At 43.6% G+C, this 17,557-nt stretch overlaps 1 long non-coding RNA gene across 1 annotated transcript in view; it reads right to left on the reverse strand.

Annotated features, from left to right (window-relative positions):
- Positions 1–9,852: 9,852 nt before the first annotated feature.
- Positions 9,853–17,557, reverse strand: part of LOC309345223 — a 434,352-nt gene continuing 426,647 nt past the window's right edge. Inside the window, exon 3 of the long non-coding RNA XR_014158113.1 lies at positions 9,853–10,163. This is a non-coding gene — a long non-coding RNA (uncharacterized lncRNA). The remainder of the gene's footprint in view (positions 10,164–17,557) is intronic.

The following is a 17,557-nucleotide window of genomic DNA, read 5'->3' on the forward strand; positions in this document are numbered from 1 at the left end:
CCCCCCCGGGACTCAAGGCCTCGCTCACAACCCGGCCTCTTTTTCTCAGGCGTCTGGTTCGAAAGGGGGGGGGGGCGGATTGCACTCTGCGCTGGCTCAGGAGCGCTTTTGCCCGGGGGCGTGTTGTGTGTACCACCCCAAGGAAGCAAGCTTCAAGGAAAGAGAGAAAGAGAGAGAGAGAACAGGCAGATAAGAAAGAAAGAAAGAAAGAAAGAGGCAGATAGACACAGAAAGGAAAAAGAAAGAAAGAAAGAAAGAAAGAAAGAAAGAAAGAAAGAAAGAAAGAACACAGGCAAATAGACCCAGAAAGAAAAGAGAAAGAAAGAAAGAAAGAAAGAAAGAAAGAAAGAACACAGGCAAATAGACCCAGAAAGAAAAGAGAAAGAAAGAAAGAAAGAAAGAAAGAGGCAGATAGACACAGAAAGGAAAAAGAAAGAAAGAAAGAAAGAAAGAAAGAAAGAAAGAAAGAAAGAACACAGGCAAATAGACCCAGAAAGAAAAGAGAAAGAAAGAAAGAAAGAAAGAAAGAAAGAAAGAAAGAAAGAAAGAAAGAAAACAAGCAGATAGACACAAAGAAAGCAGAAAACAATCAGATAGACAAGAAAGAAAGAAAGAAAGAAAGAAAGAAAGAAAGAAAGAAAACAAGTAGATAGATAGAAAGAAAACAGGCAAATAGACACAGAAAGAAAAGAGAAAGAAAGAAAACAAGCAGACACTAAGAAAGCAGAAAATAAGCAGATAGACACAGAAAGAGAGAGAGAAAGAAAGAAAAGAAGCAGATAGAAAGGAAGGAAGGGTTCAAACGGGGGGGGGTACTCTTTTCACTCTTTTCCCTTTATTTTTGTTATTAGATATACCTGACACGGGATATCGTGGACTCTCCTTCCTTGGAGGCTTTTTAGGCAGAGGTTGGGTGGCCGTCTGTCATGGATGCTTTAGCTGCATTGCAGGGGGTTGGGCTGGATGACCCTCGAGGTCCCTTCCAACTACATTTCTATGGTTCTATGCCAGTTGAGAAGCCTGCCATGGAGGGAATTTTATCCCCAGAATCAGTAAAAGCTCGGCATTAAAGTCAGGATGAAGCTGGCATAATCCCTCTCTCTCTCTCTCTTGCTGACTGACCCTCTCCTTCTCACTTGTGTGTGAGAGCGAGAGATTATGTCAGATTTATCTTTGTTTTAATGCCGAGTTTTTACTGATTCTGGGGATAAAATTCCTTTCCTGGCAGGCTTCACAAGTGGCATGTGTACACAATAAAAAAGGAAGGAAAAACAAGGAAAACAATGCTTTCATCTCCCTGTTCTTTATTTCTTCTCATTGTTGTGCATACAGTTGTGATAAGAGTGCTCCTGAGCAGGCGCAGAGTGTGTTTCCCTCTCCATCGAACAGCTCTGAGGGCAGTCACACTGTGTGGGAGAGAGTGTGTGTCTTAGGGCTACCTCTCTCAAACATTACTGTACTAGTTTTAATCAGTGGCTTGATGGATTAAATATGTGTAAAGGTAAAGGGACCCCTGACCATTAGGTCCAGTTGTGACTGACTCTGGGGTTGCGGCGCTCATCTCGCTTTATTGGCCAAGGGAGCCGGCGTACAGCTTCCGGGTCATGTGGCCAGCAGGACTAAGCCGCTTCTGGTGAACCAGAGCAGCGCACAGAAACACCGTTTACCTTCCTGCCGGAGTGGTACCTATTTATCTACTTGCATTTTGACGTGCTAGGTTGGCAAGAGCAGGGACCGAGCAACAAGAGCTCACCCCGTCATGGGGATTTGAACCGCTGACCTTCTGATCAGCAAGTCCTAGGATCTGTGGTTTAACCCACCCGCCACCCAGGTCCCTAAATATGTATAAATCTGCATGCAAACAAAACAATAGTTTTGAAGGGGCAGGGAATGGCTTTCCATCTATTTCGATGCAGACTAGGAGTCTAACTTCTCAGCCGTCTGTTTGAAGAGCTGTCTCCTTTAAAGATTTAAAAAACCCTAAGAAGGGAGAATGGGAAACGACCTTGAAATTTCTTATCCACAATAAGCATTTTGATAGCAACTGAGCAGGCATGCATGTCTCCTGGGCGTAGACTTGAGGTTTATAGTTTCTATTGAAATCATAGCACTTGTATGCATGCTTATGTTACGTTATCATAAGGAAATTCCTTGCAAAACTCTTTCTTCTTTGTGATGCGTTCCCATTTTCGCTGGTTACTTAAATGCAGGTATGTGTGCCAGGCATGCACGATCTCAGAAGACCATCTCCTTTCCATTGTTGTTGTTTAGTCATGTCTGACTGTTCGTGACCCCATGGACCAGATCACACCAGGCACTCCTGTCTTCCGCTGCCTCCCGCAGTTGGGTCAAACTCATGCTGGTAGCTTCGAGAACACTGTCCAACCATCTCAACCTCTGTCGTCCCCTTCTCCTCGTGCCCTCCACCTTTCCCAACATCAGGGTCTTTTCCAGGGAGTCTTCTCTTCTCATGAGGTAGCCAAAGTATTGGAGCCTCAGCTTCAGGATCTGTCCTTCCAGTGAGCACTCAGGGCTGATTTCCTTAAGAATGGAGAGGTTTGATCTTCTTGCAGTCCATGGGACTCTCAAGAGTCTCCTCCAGCACCATAATTCAAAAGCATCAATTCTTCAGCGATCAGCCTTCTTTATGGTCCAGCTCTCACTTCCATACATCACTACTGGGAAAACCATAGCTTTAACTATACGGACCTTTGTCAGCAAGGTGATGTCTCTGCTTTTTAAGATGCTGTTTAGGTTTGTCATTGCTTTTCTCCCAAGAAACAGGTAGCAACTGACATTTCTTATCAGATATATAATACAGACACATGTGCCAGTACAAAAGCTTGGGTTTAGGGTATTAATTGTTACCTTTTGTGGCATGCATTTACCCCTTTCTGCTCAGTGTAAGCAAATTGTTCCAATAAGTGCTCACAGTAAAAGCAGAATTATTACTCTATAATCCACATGTTATGCCCTGTTCCTCTGTTTCTTTTTCTTTTTAGGCATATAAGCAAAGCCTCTATTGTTTAGGAGATCAGTTGCTCCCATGGCTGGTTATTAATTTGAAACCTTAATCCACCGTTTGACATTAGAATAAATAACCAGCACAAATAAATCTGGTATCTTAGAAACAGACTTTGGGGAGCTAATGAACTCCAAAGGATGCATGCTCCATTTTTGCCAAATGATCTTAATAAGAAGTCTGTTTTTTTAAGGGGAAACAGGCTTGTTGCAGAAGTGTTCCAAATCAACTTTAATTGCGCAACCTGAATTTGTGGGTACATGACCGAATCCCACCAGAAAACAGCAGCAGTCTGGAAGGGGGAAAAAACAGTCGACAAACACAACCCCTCCACTTGCAACTAAGGGTAATTCATACTTCAGAAGAACTTGCCTGTCAAGGTGACAGTTTCCTCTAAACACGTAAAACAAGTTAATGAAACCATGGGTGAGTCAGCTAAACATCACAAATTGAGAAACATCAGACTTCTAAATGCAGAACACTAAACGTAAACGAAGTGCTCTTGTTTATGAATGTGCAATTTATCTGAATTCTAGACAGGAGTGCAAAATGGAAGGGATGGGTCTACAAGTCTTTTATGTCAGTGCTATGAGCATCTATTTGCTGCAGATGCTATATTTTAATGTAATTCTGTGTCATATGCTGACTGGGTTTTAAAAGTTCACAGTTCATAATTTCTTTCTCGGATAGATTGCCACACAGTCTCATTTTACGCAACCATCTTTGAAGCCTCCATCCTAATGCATATGACATTTTAAAAGATGCATTATCTTTTATTCGGCTCCCTCTCCAACATACTTTACACCTCTCTTGGGACCACTGTTGCATTTCAGTGAAATACTGCACAGCAGTAAGGAATTGATCTATTTTGCAGTATCAAAATTCAGAATGCATCACTTGACAACTGCACAGAGAAGTTAATAAGTAGAAAGGGAAAAATCCATAACAAATAAATACAGCTTTGTTTTCAAGCACCCAAGAAGTTTAACATCTGACCTTACTAGGTCTAATGAAGGACTGCTATACAGGCACTACAGTGCTAAAACTACTCTTAAAAAAGACAAGATAGTATGGCAGTGCTTCTCTTTTATTTACTCCTCCCTTAGGATTACTCTCAACGTAAGAGATAAAATTAGAGGGTGGTGATGGATGAATGTAGGGTGCGAAAGGGGTTTCATGTGCATAATTTAGGTGGCTGTTACTAACCTTGATGAATGCAAAATGGGCATTCAGGCAAAGCCACAATTCAAAAAATCCAAACCACAAACCCAGCATTGCAATAAAATATATATAGTATTCTTTGACCTTGCATATTGAACTGAGCAAAGTGGGTTGTGCCTATGTTAATTGTAATAAATGGATTCAGGGGTACCTGGCTATGCATAGCATCAATGATCTGAATTGACAATTATAATTAGTGATTTAGGTTCCAGAGACCAGATCTTGCTGGAAGCTCATATCCCCTAGGCGCTGGCTTCCTAATCTCAGGTATATGGGCACTGTCCATGGTGATTCATTGGTAGGAATCATCTCTTTTTGTTTCATTTGTCTCCGCCAACCTCTGGTGTGCATCAGCATGCTAACCTGACATTGGCTTAGCTCCAAAGGAAGGTAGCAGCAATTTGTGTACACTACGCTTTTAAAGCCCAGTGAAAACCCATTCCCCCTCTAGTTTACTCCTCACAGAGTTACAATTTTCAGCAACCTTTGACAAACTACAGTGCTCCGAATTCTTTGAGAGATAGGTTTTGAATGTACAGTACTTTATAGTGTGTGCACAACCTAAATCCACACTGGAACCAGAGGAACTTAAGTTAATAATGGCAAACTTTCCATCTTGATTTCAGTGGGACCTAACAGCATCTACAAGGATGCGGGTGGCGCTGTGGTCTAAACCACAGAGCCTAGGGCTTGCTGATCAGAAGGTCTGTGGTTCGAATCCCCATGACGGGGTGAGCTCCCATTGCTCAGTCCCAGCTCCTGCCAACCTAGCAGTTCGAAAGCACGTCAAAGTGCAAGTAGATAAATAGGTACCGCTCTGGCGGGAAGGTAAACGGTGTTTCCGTGCATTGCTCTGGTTCACCAGAAGTGGCTTAGTCATGCTGGCCACATGACCCAGAAGCTGTCTGTGGACCAACACCAGCTCCCTCGGCCTTTAGAGCGGGATGAGCGCTGCAACCCCAGAGTTGTCTGCGACTGGACTTAACTGCCAGGGTTCTGTTACCTTTACCTTTTAACATCATCTATGCTGGTCTCAATGAAACACATTATAATTTGATTTTTAATCTTAGCTTTCCACTTCGTCTGTTGGTGGTCCTGTAAAAAAACAACCCAACAGGATTATAAATTGTTACAGGTGATTAAAAGATTGCAATCCTAAACTCACTTACTTGGGTGAGTGAATTCAATGGGATTTACAGAACCATAGAACTGTAGAGTTGGAAGGGACCCTGAGTAGAATCTAGTCCAACTCCCTTGGAATACAGGAATCTCAACTAAATCCTAGTCGATTTATGTATGTAATACACAGCTGCAGCTCTGTAGACCTCTGATTGTGGGATCAAAATAAGTAATAACTGTTCTAGGACCAAATAATATTTTTTAAACTAACCTACCTTAAGGAGCTGTAAGGACTATTATAGTCCAAAACACATGGAAGACATCATGTTGGTTATCTTAGCTGAAGGTGTTTCACCTCCCCAGGAGGGAGATAACAACAACAACAACAACAACAATTTATTATTTATACCCTGCCCATCTGGCTGGGCTTTCCCAGCCACTCTGGGCGGCCTCCAACTGAATATCAAAAACACAATACAGCATCAAACATTAAAAACTTCCCTAAACAGGGCCACCTTCGGTTGTCTTTTAAAAGTAAAACAGTTGCTTATTGCCTAGACATCTGCTGGGAGGGTGTTCCACAAGGCGGGCACCACTACTGAGAAGGCCCTTTGCCTGGTTCCCTGTAACCTCACTTCTCGCAGGGAGGGAACCGCCAGAAGGCCCTCGGAGCTGAAGACTTTTATGAAGGTGATAGACTCGGGGAGATTTCTTACAAATAGCTGTTGCACCCAGAGCCCATCTTTTAAGACCTAACACTCAGATTCCAAAAGAACTTAACAGGGTGTGTCAGTGGGACAACTCTTCTGCAAGGCAGAATCTGCTGCTACCATGATGCCAAGGCTTCTTGTAGCTCTGTGTGTGTGTAGATTGTAAGTATTTATACAGGAATGTTAATGTTTCATATGAATTCGCAATGGTACAGTGCAGGGCTACCCAATCTGTTGGTCTATGGACCATCAGTGGTCTGTCAGCTTCATTCAGATCACCCCATGGTGCGCCTGTTGATTTGTGGTTGTGGCCAGGATACGGCCCACCCATTATATGAAACTTTCATATTTCATATTGATTTTTAATTGTATTTTCTTTGTTTCTTTTAGTCCTTAAATCGGATTTAATGGCATTACGACTGGGATTTTATGGAATTCAAACTAATGCAATGTATAATAAATAAAAGAAGCAATAAAAACACGATTATAAACCATTGATCATCCAGCACAACACATTACAACAGGAGAAAAAACTATTAAGTGGTCCGCCAAGACCCTGGGCAATTTGCAAGTGATCCACGGGGAAGAGAGTTTCATAACCACTGGGATAATGTATTTATGTTTACCTTTTCAAAACTAACTCACTTGGAGACCTTGGTAAGAAGTGACTAAGTAAATAATAATACAGTACTCCAACCTGAGACTAATTCTAGATGCATAGTGAGTGTTAGTTGTTGCCTTTAAAGGTTCCTTAGTTTAAAATATAGGCTTTTTATTTATTGTTGAATTAAGGCATGGGTGGAAAGTTTAATCTCAGGAGGATATGTGATGCAGTCTAAAGTGTTTTGGCTTTCCATTGTTGCTGCTGGCAGAGACCTAGGAAGTCCCCCCTCAAGACTTCTGCAGCTGGCATTAGATGTGACGGGTAAAATTTACTACACTGATTATTGTTTTTGCACAGGTATTTGATATATATTCCAAAATCGCTAGACATCTTTTAAGCCGTTGTATTGTTCCCCTTGCATGTGCAACTTCTCAAGAAACAAGAAACAAAGGATGCCTCTGGACTGTTGCTACCTTATTTTTTGCTCTATAAGACTCACTTTTTCCCTCCTAAAAAGTAAGGGGAGATGTATGTGCGTCTTATGGAGCGAATGCAGGCTGCACAGCTATCCCAGAAGCCAGAACAGCAAGAGGGATTGCTGCTTTCACTGCGCAGCTATCCCTCTTGCTGTTCTGGCTTCTGAGATTCAGAATATATTTTTTCTTGTTTTCCTCCTCCAAAAACTAGGTGCGTCTTGTGGTCTGGTGTATCTTATAGAGCGAAAAATACGGTATTTTGCAGAAGCGATTCAGTTGCATCCTGGAACTTTAAGTTTATGCTCCAAGCTAAGTCCTCCCTCTCTGTCTTCCTCACCCAGTCACTCCCTTCCACTTGTTGTTGTTTAGTCATGTCCGACTCTTCGTGATCCCATTCCACCTTCCACCTACCTACCCTAAATATCTCCCTTCTTGTTCCCATGGGAGAAATAGAAGAAGAGAGGGAGGTCTCTCTCCTCACCTGGCCTGGCATGCTGCTATAGAGTTAATCCAAGTGCTAGGAGTGATGGGAACTGTAGTTTTTCCATTAGGCTTAGGGAACTTGCCCCTGAGCAAAAAGCTGGAAGATGGGCGTTGCTATATGGACTGCAAGAAGATCAAACCTCTCCATTCTTAAGGAAATAAGCCCTGAGTGCTCACTGGAAGGACAGATCCTGAAGCTGAGGCTCCAATACTTTGGTCACCTCATGAGAAGAGAAGACTCCCTGGAAAAGACCCAGATGTTGGGAAAGATTGAGGACACAAGGAGAAGGGGACGACAGAGGATGAGATGGTGGGACAGTGTTCTCGAAGCTACCAGCATGAGTTTGACCAAACTGCGGGAGGCAGTGGAAGACAGGAGTGCCTGGCGTGCTCTGGTCCATGGGTTCACGAAGAGTCAGACACGACTAAACGACTAAACAACAACAACAACAACAACAACAATATGTGTGTTGGGGGGGGGGAACCTGTGGAGAGGTTGGGGGTGTGACAGTGAGTGGGCTTGGTGAATGGTGTTCCCCTCCTCTTCCACGAACCCTGTGTTAAAGAAATGCCCTCTTCCTTTTTAATTGAGACTACCTTTGATTTGGACCCTTAAGTTCTGCTTGTTCCAGACCCAAGTGAGAGGCCAAATGGAAAAAGCCATTGGTATGGATTGTCCCAAAGGCACAATTTATTTAAGATTCATTTCAGGTAAGGATACATAATGTCCTCATTAGAACTTGATAGATAAACCTATCAGTCAGCATTCTCACTTCGCTGCACTCTGACGGTTTTAATGAGGTACTGTTGTGTGCTAAAAGCACCTCTTAATTATGCTATTAACAGTAATGATGCTCATCAAACATGATGAAGACAGGCCTTTTTTCCCCTTTTCGTTTTGCAAGACTTTAAAGGTTATGCACTTCTGACTTTCAGTTATGTGAACTCGACCTGAGTTATAAACGGACTGGCGCTTAAAAGTTTTAGTTTTAACTTGGGGCCAAAGCTTCATTACAGCAAATGCATTTAATTGTAGCCTTGTTCTTAAGGTGGAGGGCTGATTTAGAAAGAAAGCTATTAGAGCAAATAAGCAGTGGAAGAGATGGGTGCATCCTGTTTCTCTGCTCCAAATTCAAATGTATGTTTGCTCCAAAGACTTCCAAGGCTCAGATTTTAGCATCTCTTCTTCATAGTGCCAAATAAATCTTTTCTGGTTACTGGTAGTTCTGGCATTGTGTAAACGTGGTGCTTTGATCCTTAGCATAAAAAAAAAACTACCTTAGCGACCAGGTTTGATTCCTTCTCCTTTCTTTGCAACTTCCCTGGTGTGTTTTATAACAGACTGTATTAGCATTGATGTCCTGATTTTCCATAATCAGCTCAGAACATTCATTTGCTGCTTCCTGTGATCAAGGTGGGATCCTTCAAAGCAATGCTGCTCTAATGATTTTCATTACCGGACAGCTTGTTCCTTGCCATCTTTAGGACCGAATCAAAATTTATAAAGCTGCAGCTCTCTGAGGATGATTGGATTTCCTGATTGCAATATATTACACTCCCTGTAGAGTTGAATTATTTCTTCCATTCTGGACATGCTTTTCTTCTTTAAAAGGGTCCTCCTGGTGGTTCAATAAGTTACAGCCCAACTTTAGGACCTGTAAAGTAACAAATCAGGAGCTAAGATATGTTGATTTTAATGTACCCATTTTCCTTTTTGCATTGGTTTATTTTTCTAATGCTAATCTAGAATTTTTTATTCCCTTGCAGGTCCCTTTGCTGAGTCACAGTGAACTGCTGAAGTAAGTTGCCTTCCAGAACCAAATGATCATTAGAACTTGATGATGATTGTTTCGTGGAAGAATGGAAGCCTATTTTTGGATTATCTAAGGAAATACTATAGTATCATGAGCAGGATCTGAACTTTGAGCAACAGAAGGAATTCGAGATAGGATGCAGCAAGGGGGAGAAATAAAAAAATACCATGGAAAACAGGGCGGGAAGTCATCAAAAGAAAAAATAGGTGTATGTGTGAATTTTTTGAAAATAAAATAAAATATAACTGGGGGGAAATGAAGTTGGCTTCCTGCAGTCACTGAAGTTTGACCCTATAACTTTGGGGTAGGCAATGTGATTCCCTCCAAATGCTGTTGAACTACAACTCCCATCATCTCTCCCAACTCCCATTATCTCTCCCATCATCCCATCATCCCATCATCACTGACCATGCTGGTTGAGACTAATGAGAGTTGCAGTGCAGTCCTAAAGTATCTAGAGGGGACCCTGTTTCCCACTCTTGCAATACATTGCTTTGTTTTGGATCATAATAGGGACCATTAGCTTGGTGGACATGGACCCTGCTCTGCCCTCAAGCACCTCCTATGGTAGTAATGTAAAGGTAAAAGGTAAAGGACCCCTGGATGGTTAAGTTCAGTCAAAGGCAACTATGGGATGTGGTATTCATCTCACTTCAGGCCAAGGGAGCCGGCGTTTGTCCACAGACAGCTTTCCGGGTCATGTGGCCAGCAGGACTAAACCACTTCTGGCGCAACGGGACACCGTGACAAGTGCCAGGGTGCACCTTCCCGCCACAGTGGTACCTATTTATCTACTTGCAGTGGTCTGCTTTTGAACTGCTAGGTTGGCAGGAGGTGCTTAGCAGTATCCAGTTGGACTGGTTGCATGCAGAGAAATGGTGGGAGCAATGGCGGAGGAAGGGGGTGCGGTCTGCCCAGGTGTCATCACTGAGGGGGGTGGCAAAATGAGTTTTTGGTTTTTTAAAGGGCTCATGAAACTTTTTAGGACTGACGTGGTGGCTTAGGCGCCTGCAGGTTCCCGCGCTGCCTGAAACGGCAGTGTGGTACATGCATATGTTGACTGCCTCTCCCTCAGCTGCCCTACAGCTGAGGGGGAAGCGGCGGACAGGCTCCAAGTGTCGGAGAGGCTCGCCCCGCCCCCATGGGTGGATCACCCCGCCCCCAGCTGCAGGACACGCCCCCTGACCAGGCACCTGTGGCTGAGTGGCTAGCTACGCCGCTGAGTGGGAGGAACCAGCTGGGGAACCACCAATGGAAGAAGGCTCAGAGTTCCGGTGTCAGGCTTTGGGGAATTTGATCCCTCCATGGCAGGCTGCCAGGAATAGACAGCCTGCCATGGAATTCCAACATAACAATTTTAACAAAAATATTAGGAATTCCAACATAACAATTTTAACAAAAAATAGATGATCCACATTATTCCCCCCCCCATTTCCCCCCTAAAAAAGAAAAAAGAAAACCCGAGACTTCCCTCAGCTCCTCTCTCTGGTTTCTCGACACATAATTTTATCTGCATGTTATAAAATTGTAAAAATCCTCAATTCATCTATCTATATATTACCAATAAAGAGTTTGTGAATGTTTATTCAAAACCTGCCAAGGAGTCCAGTTCATTTTGTTGTTTCTTCAAATACTTCGTAAAAGGTTCCCATTCATCTTTAAAGTCACAGTTATCCTTGTCAGGTAGTTTGTGTGTCAGTTTTGCCAATTCCGCAAAGTCCATCAGTTTTTCTTGCCACAGTGTGGAGCAGCTGTAAGCAATGGCCCAGCTGACGGCAACGAGGTAATCCTCGCATCTGGAGCCAGGGCAGGCTCCGGCCCCTGACTCGGCCCAGCTGGTGTTTGTTGCAGGGGAACCCCCTGCAGACTGGAACTCTTCAGGATCAGGCCCCAGACTTGATTCAGATGATGCCTGAGGCAAAGGATCCGGTGCGGACTGAGACTCCTCTGGTTCTGAGCCCGAGCCTGAGTCCTAGTCCATCACACTGCCAGTGGCTACGAGCCATGACAGCTATGCTCTGCCTCCACTGTTGGAGTCAACAATGTGTCTGAATACCAGTTGCTGGAAACCACAGGATGGGAGCATCTCTGGTCCTGCTTGCAGGCTTCCCACAGGAAGTAAAGTTGACCCTCGGCCACCCCATGCTTGAATCCTGCACCCAACTCAAACCCTATTATGGTTCTATTATCTTCAACTTTTGTTAATGGACTGTTGAGCTGTTTGACAGTGGAACGGTCTCCTTTGGGAGGAGACCTTCTTTGGAGGTTTTTAAGCGGTGCTTGGGTGGCCACCTGTTATGGATGCTTTAGCTGAGATTCCTGAAATGCAGGGCGGTTGGACTTGATGATCCTTGGGTTCCCTTCCAACTTTGCGATCCTATGATTCTATGACTAGATCAGCCTTTCTCAACCTGTGGGTCCCCAGATGTTGTGGGACTACAACTCCCATCACCCCTCGCTAGCAAGGCCAGAGCTCAGGGATGATGGGAGTTGTAGTCCAACAACATTTGGGGACCCGCAGGTTGAGAACCACTGGACTAGATGGGCCACTGGTTCAATCCAGTAGGCCCTTACACGGTTCTTTTGTTCCCAGTGTATGAAAGACCCGTTTCCTCTTCCTGCTCAGTTCCTGCCTTGCCAAGTAAATACAGCTGCAACTGCGAGGATGTCACAACACCCTAGTCTCAAAACTTTCCAGAAGTTCCGCCAAAAAGATTCTCTGTCTGCATATCAAGTACTGATTGAATGCTTAACATTATCCCCTTTTTTTCTTTTACTGTTCTTTCTCTCTGCTATGGAAAGTGTACAATTAACATATGTAAGGTCAAGCATCACTTATTAAAGTGCTATTGTTTGAGGGGAACTCTTGTCAGTCCTCCCTGCAATCTCCCCCTTTCTTGAGCTCAAAGCAGCATCAAAAAAATGGTGTGTTCTTTGAATTGAAGGCATCAGCCATGTGCGCATTTCAAGGCAATCTCTGGGTAAATGCTCTCAGTGAAATCCTTACACAGTGACCCAGATGATGAGCATCGTTTCAGAACTGAAATAAGATAAATGAGATCCTCATCTGAAGTAAAAAAGCTCACATTGCTATCATAGATGCCTGTCAAAGAACAGAAGCAATATATGCCCATCATGCCCTTATTCTCCTTTCAATTATTTGGCATAATTACTCCCAACAGTGTTCAAATTGCCATTTCTCAGAACTGGGAAATGAAATGAGCAATTGCACAGTACTTCGAAAAATAAAAGGTAGTCTTGTTGATCCAGAAGGGGGAAAAGTCTGAAATCCACAGTTGGACAACGCCTTTATTAAGACCAACCAAAATGTTCCTGCTATGAAAGCACTGCCAGCCATTTTGTGGAAGTGTTGGGTTGTGTAATGCCTAACATTTAGAAGACACCTGAAGGCAGTCCTGTATAGGGAAGTTTTTAATGTTTGATGTCGTATTGTGTTTCAGTTTGTTGGAAGCTGCCCAGAGTGGCTGGGGTAACCCAGTCAGACGGGAGGCATCATCATCATCATCATCATCATCATCATCAATAGTGAGGCTCTTCTGTGCTGAGAAGGGTATTCACAGAAAGGTAAAATGTTCAGCTTAATAATGTGGTAGTTAAGGAGAAGTAGAAATTTAATCGGGACTCTATTCTGGTTGGTCAAAAGGTTGGGAAGGGAAGTGGAAATATTGTTATGAGGTAGCTGGTTTGTTTTTGTTTTTTGTATGCTGTATAAAAAAGCTCATGTTTTACAGTATATGAATTTTTTCCCCTCCATTGCATAATGTATTTATGTTCCTTTATCTATTTATGTTCATGTTAGCTGCAACTTGCTTGGGGACTTTTCAGGCAACAAGTGACTAGTAAGTTTAATAAATAATAAGAACTATAAGTAAAATGTGAGTCAAGTTGGAATATAACGTAGTTAGCAGCTGGAAAAGGAAGAAAGAGGAATAGAATAGAGGTTTATCACCAGAAAGCAGAAAGTAGCAAGGAGAAACTGCCAAGGGACCCAGAAGGTGAACCGAAGGATGCAAATTGATAAATATTAGCTTGATAAGGGGAATGGTTTAGAATAGCTACAGCTGGATGTATTCTTCTCTGTTTAATTTTATAATGAATAACTTCTCAAACCATGAAATTAGTATGGCCCCCCTGCACCTTTAAAATCATTTTCTCGAAAGCTGCTGAAATTCTTCCCTTACTAAAACTTTTAAAGAACAGCATAGTTTTCTTTTTTTAAAAAAACTGTGAGGCCTTATAATCCCCAAGTGCCATATTATGTTATCTAGTATAAGGATTGTGTTGCGCCAGCTAAAATCTGAAAGATTAGATGGTTGTTTAGTGCAGGTGGCCAGAGAAAAGGAAAATATCCACTTGGTGGCGGTGGTGAGAAGAAGGAAAAGGAGGGTTCCCACGCCTCCTTTCCCACCTGCAGCCCTTGCTCTCAGTCACAAAACAGTAAGAAGAAAAAAGTTTTGTTGTGTTTATGAAGGGGTGGGAGTTGTTGGGTCAATTGAGCCTTGTCAATTTGTATGCTTCCGGTGGGTGTGTGGGGGTGTGTGTGTGTTACGTTGTTGTCTTGTTCCCTCTTTTCCCCAGAATAGACTTAGAGCATCATCATTGATTGTTGTTGTTTAGTCGTGTCTGACTCTTCGTGACCCCATGGACCAGAGCACGCCAGGCACTCCTGTCTTCCACTGCCTCCCGCAGTTTGGTCAAATTCATGCTGGTAGCTTCGAGAACACTGTCCAACCATCTCGTCCTCTGTCATTCCCTTCTCCTTGTGCCCTCCATCTTTCCCAACATCAGGGTCTTTTCCAGGGAGTCTTCTCTTCTCATGAGGTGACCAAAGTATTGGAGCCTCAGCTTCAGGATCTGTCCTTCCAGTGAGCACTCAGGGCTGATTTCCTTCAGAATGGAGAGGTTTGATCTTCTTGCAGTCCATGGGACTCTCAAGAGTCTCCTCCAGCACCATAATTCAAAAGCATCAATTCTTTGGCGATCAGCCTTCTTTATGGTCCAGCTCTCATTTCCATACATCACTACTGGGAAAACCATAGTATCATTGATACATCATCACTACATCACTGACATGTCACAAATGGGGAGGGGTACACAAGGATTACACAAATTCAACATCAGGTCACTTGATCAGACACCTTTCCCAACGCCTTTTAAGTACCCACCACCAAAATAGCAATAAAACTCTGATGCTCACTTGTAATGCAGACTACAGCAGCTGCCAGTGGAGTCAAATCTAGGAGCATTTTGCTGGTGAGTCAGACGGTCTAGCACGGACACATCCTTGCCCTCAGGTCGTGTCTGGAGATAGGTTTTCAGAACACCTGCCTTGCTCAACTGTCTCTGCGGATGTCTGTTGTTGCCCCCTTGGTCACTGCCCAGGTGGGGTGCCGTGGATGTGCTCTCACACTTGGGGGATTTATGGAAGGATACCCTGTTCCTGCTGCCTACGTGACTTCATGATTCTTGGTTCCTGGAGGGAGGTGGAAATTCACCTTTCTTTAAGGGTTAAAATGGCGGTGAAATGAGGAGAGTCAGTCTAAGTATAGATTTTCTACGAATAAGTTGAAAGGATACATTCAGGCATAATCATAATATTTGCGACATTGCAACAACTTTAAAGATGTTCACCCCCCATGTCATTTCCATAACACCCCCAACTTTACAATGCCTATGATAGCATTGTCTCACACTAATTGCAACTGACCTGTAGGTAAGAGACTGTGAACTGAAAAAAAGAGACGTTACGTGTACCTTTGTTGCCCATGGAAATATTTCGATAGAAACAATTTTTTAAAAGTTTGAGTTTGTCCGAACTCTTCACCGGTTCCCAAGGAATGAATCGGGGACACAAGGAAATATACATAAAAGCAATGATCCTATACATATGTACAATGATCCTATATACCACTGGGGGAGATCCTTTATTAGACTGGTGGGCAGAGACAGAGACAAAGGTGGTCAGGCAACAGGTGTAAATTTTATGTTTGTAAAGTGGTCTAGTTTCTACAAACACTCACACAACTCTTTGTATCCTCCATCCAGGGGAGCCTTTGTTCCTACTAGGCTGATTATAATCAGCTGCAAAATTTCCCAAGAGCGGAAATATTTTCTCTTAGCATTTTAAACTTCCCCATTATCACACAGAAGCAAATTCTATTTCACATCATGAAAAGCGTATTGGCTGAATTAATGGATCGCAGGGAAGGAAAATGAAAGTGGGGGAGATGGGAAGGGGGAGCCATTCATAACCCCAAACCTTTTGAGCTGTAAATAATTATCGCTGTGTGAGTAACTCAGGTTCCTGGCACGCAACCCAAAGAAACATTGCATTTCACCAGAGCAACATTTCCCAAAAGCGAGAGACAAACTCTTGAGGGAAGGTTTGTTTTGTACCGAAAGGGAAACCTGCATGAATTCAATGGGAATCTGGGATTCAGAACTTGCTCTTACGTGTTTCTGAAGGCAAATGAATAGAAATTAATCCGAAGCTAGAGATACAGTAGAAGCAGTTATATTGCAGAGTTATATTCTTTGGAAAGTTTGAATTCAATAAGGCAGACTCCTAACAAGGGAGGATGCTAATGAGCTTGAGACTTTATGTACATGTCAGGCACCCAGTTTTAAATGCTGACAGGATGCAGCCCAAATCTTGTGAGCTGTGGTTTGTTAAGAGCGTTGTTGGGAGACACCCCTGTCCATCCTATTTCTCTCCCAAAGCTAAAATTCCCTGAGTGTGGTTTTTTTTGGGGGGGGGGATTAGGGTCTCCTAATCAGCACCCTTGGCCAAATATAGCTCCCAGAATTCTTTGGAGAAAATCAAATTACAGGCAACGACTGATTTATGTGCATCCAATTGACACAGGACTATATCTATGTGACCCAGAAGTGGCCGGGAAAGGGGGCGGGGCGGGGCGGGGCGGGGAACACGTGTGATGACCTGATTTGCAACCCCCACACAAATTGGGGGTTGATTATAGTATCACAGCTCCCATCATCCCTGACCACCAGTTAGCTAAGGATGATGGGAGTTGTAGTCCAACCACCACACCTCTGAAGAGGATGTAATTTGGTCTCAAGGCGACACACTTTTCCTACAGTGTTTCAGAACGAGTGACTCCATCAAAATCTTGCAAATGTTATTGTGTTCTCAAATCAGAGACTACATATGAATTAAGCCAAAATCTCAAGATAGTGGAGTATGTGTAAACACAACTCGTGCTCCTCACCCCTGCAAACTCTGTTATTTACAGGATTTCATTGCCTCCAGATACTCCTGGTATTGATTGTATGCTAGGCACACTGTGTCCTAGGAAGTGAAATTTGAGAAAATATATTATCTTCTGAAGGTTACAATTGCCTTCAGAAGCCCAGTCTCTGGAAAGTGTCAAAATGCTGTGCTGGAGTCAATTTTGATAAATGGCAAATATATGATAAGCTCCTGCAATTTCCTCCTTGTGATCCACGTGGCAGCTTTGTTTTAGGAATGCAGGTGCTCTGAGCTCGCATCTCCCTTAACAATAAATGGAAGCAGCAGGCGAGCCAAAAGGAAAACAAAACACTGTGTTCCCTTAACAACAGCAGCATCTCTGCCAGATCAGAATCCCAGACGACTCCTGCATAACTGCTAACCTAACATATTACATTGCCCAGGAGCTATAGACCTGTAGGGTACAGAGGCAGCCAAATTGGGTCTCTCTATATGGTGCTGGTAGGAGGGGCTTCTAGCGAGGGGTAGCCCTGGAACCAGCATCACTGCCACTTACCTGGAGCAGGAGGGGGGGAGTCAGCAGGGATACACCTGGTGCCCTCGGGAGCAGCAGCAAGCAAGCTTATGCCATCTTCCAGGTGATAGCCCTTCATAGAGCCTAGGGCTTGCCAATCAGGTTTGAATCCCCACGACGGGGTGAGCTCCCATTGCTCGGTCCCTGCTCCTGCCAACCTAGCAGTTCGAAAACACGTCAAGGTGCAAGTAGATAAATGGGTACCACTCCGGCAGGAAGGTAAACGGCGTTTCCATGTGCTGCTCTGGTTCACCAGAAGCAGCTTAGTCATACTGTGTTGTGACACTTAACCTTCGGAACTCC

This window comes from Podarcis erhardii (assembly GCF_964252035.2).
Source record: "Podarcis erhardii genome assembly, chromosome: 6".
Lineage (NCBI taxonomy): Eukaryota > Metazoa > Chordata > Lepidosauria > Squamata > Lacertidae > Podarcis > Podarcis erhardii.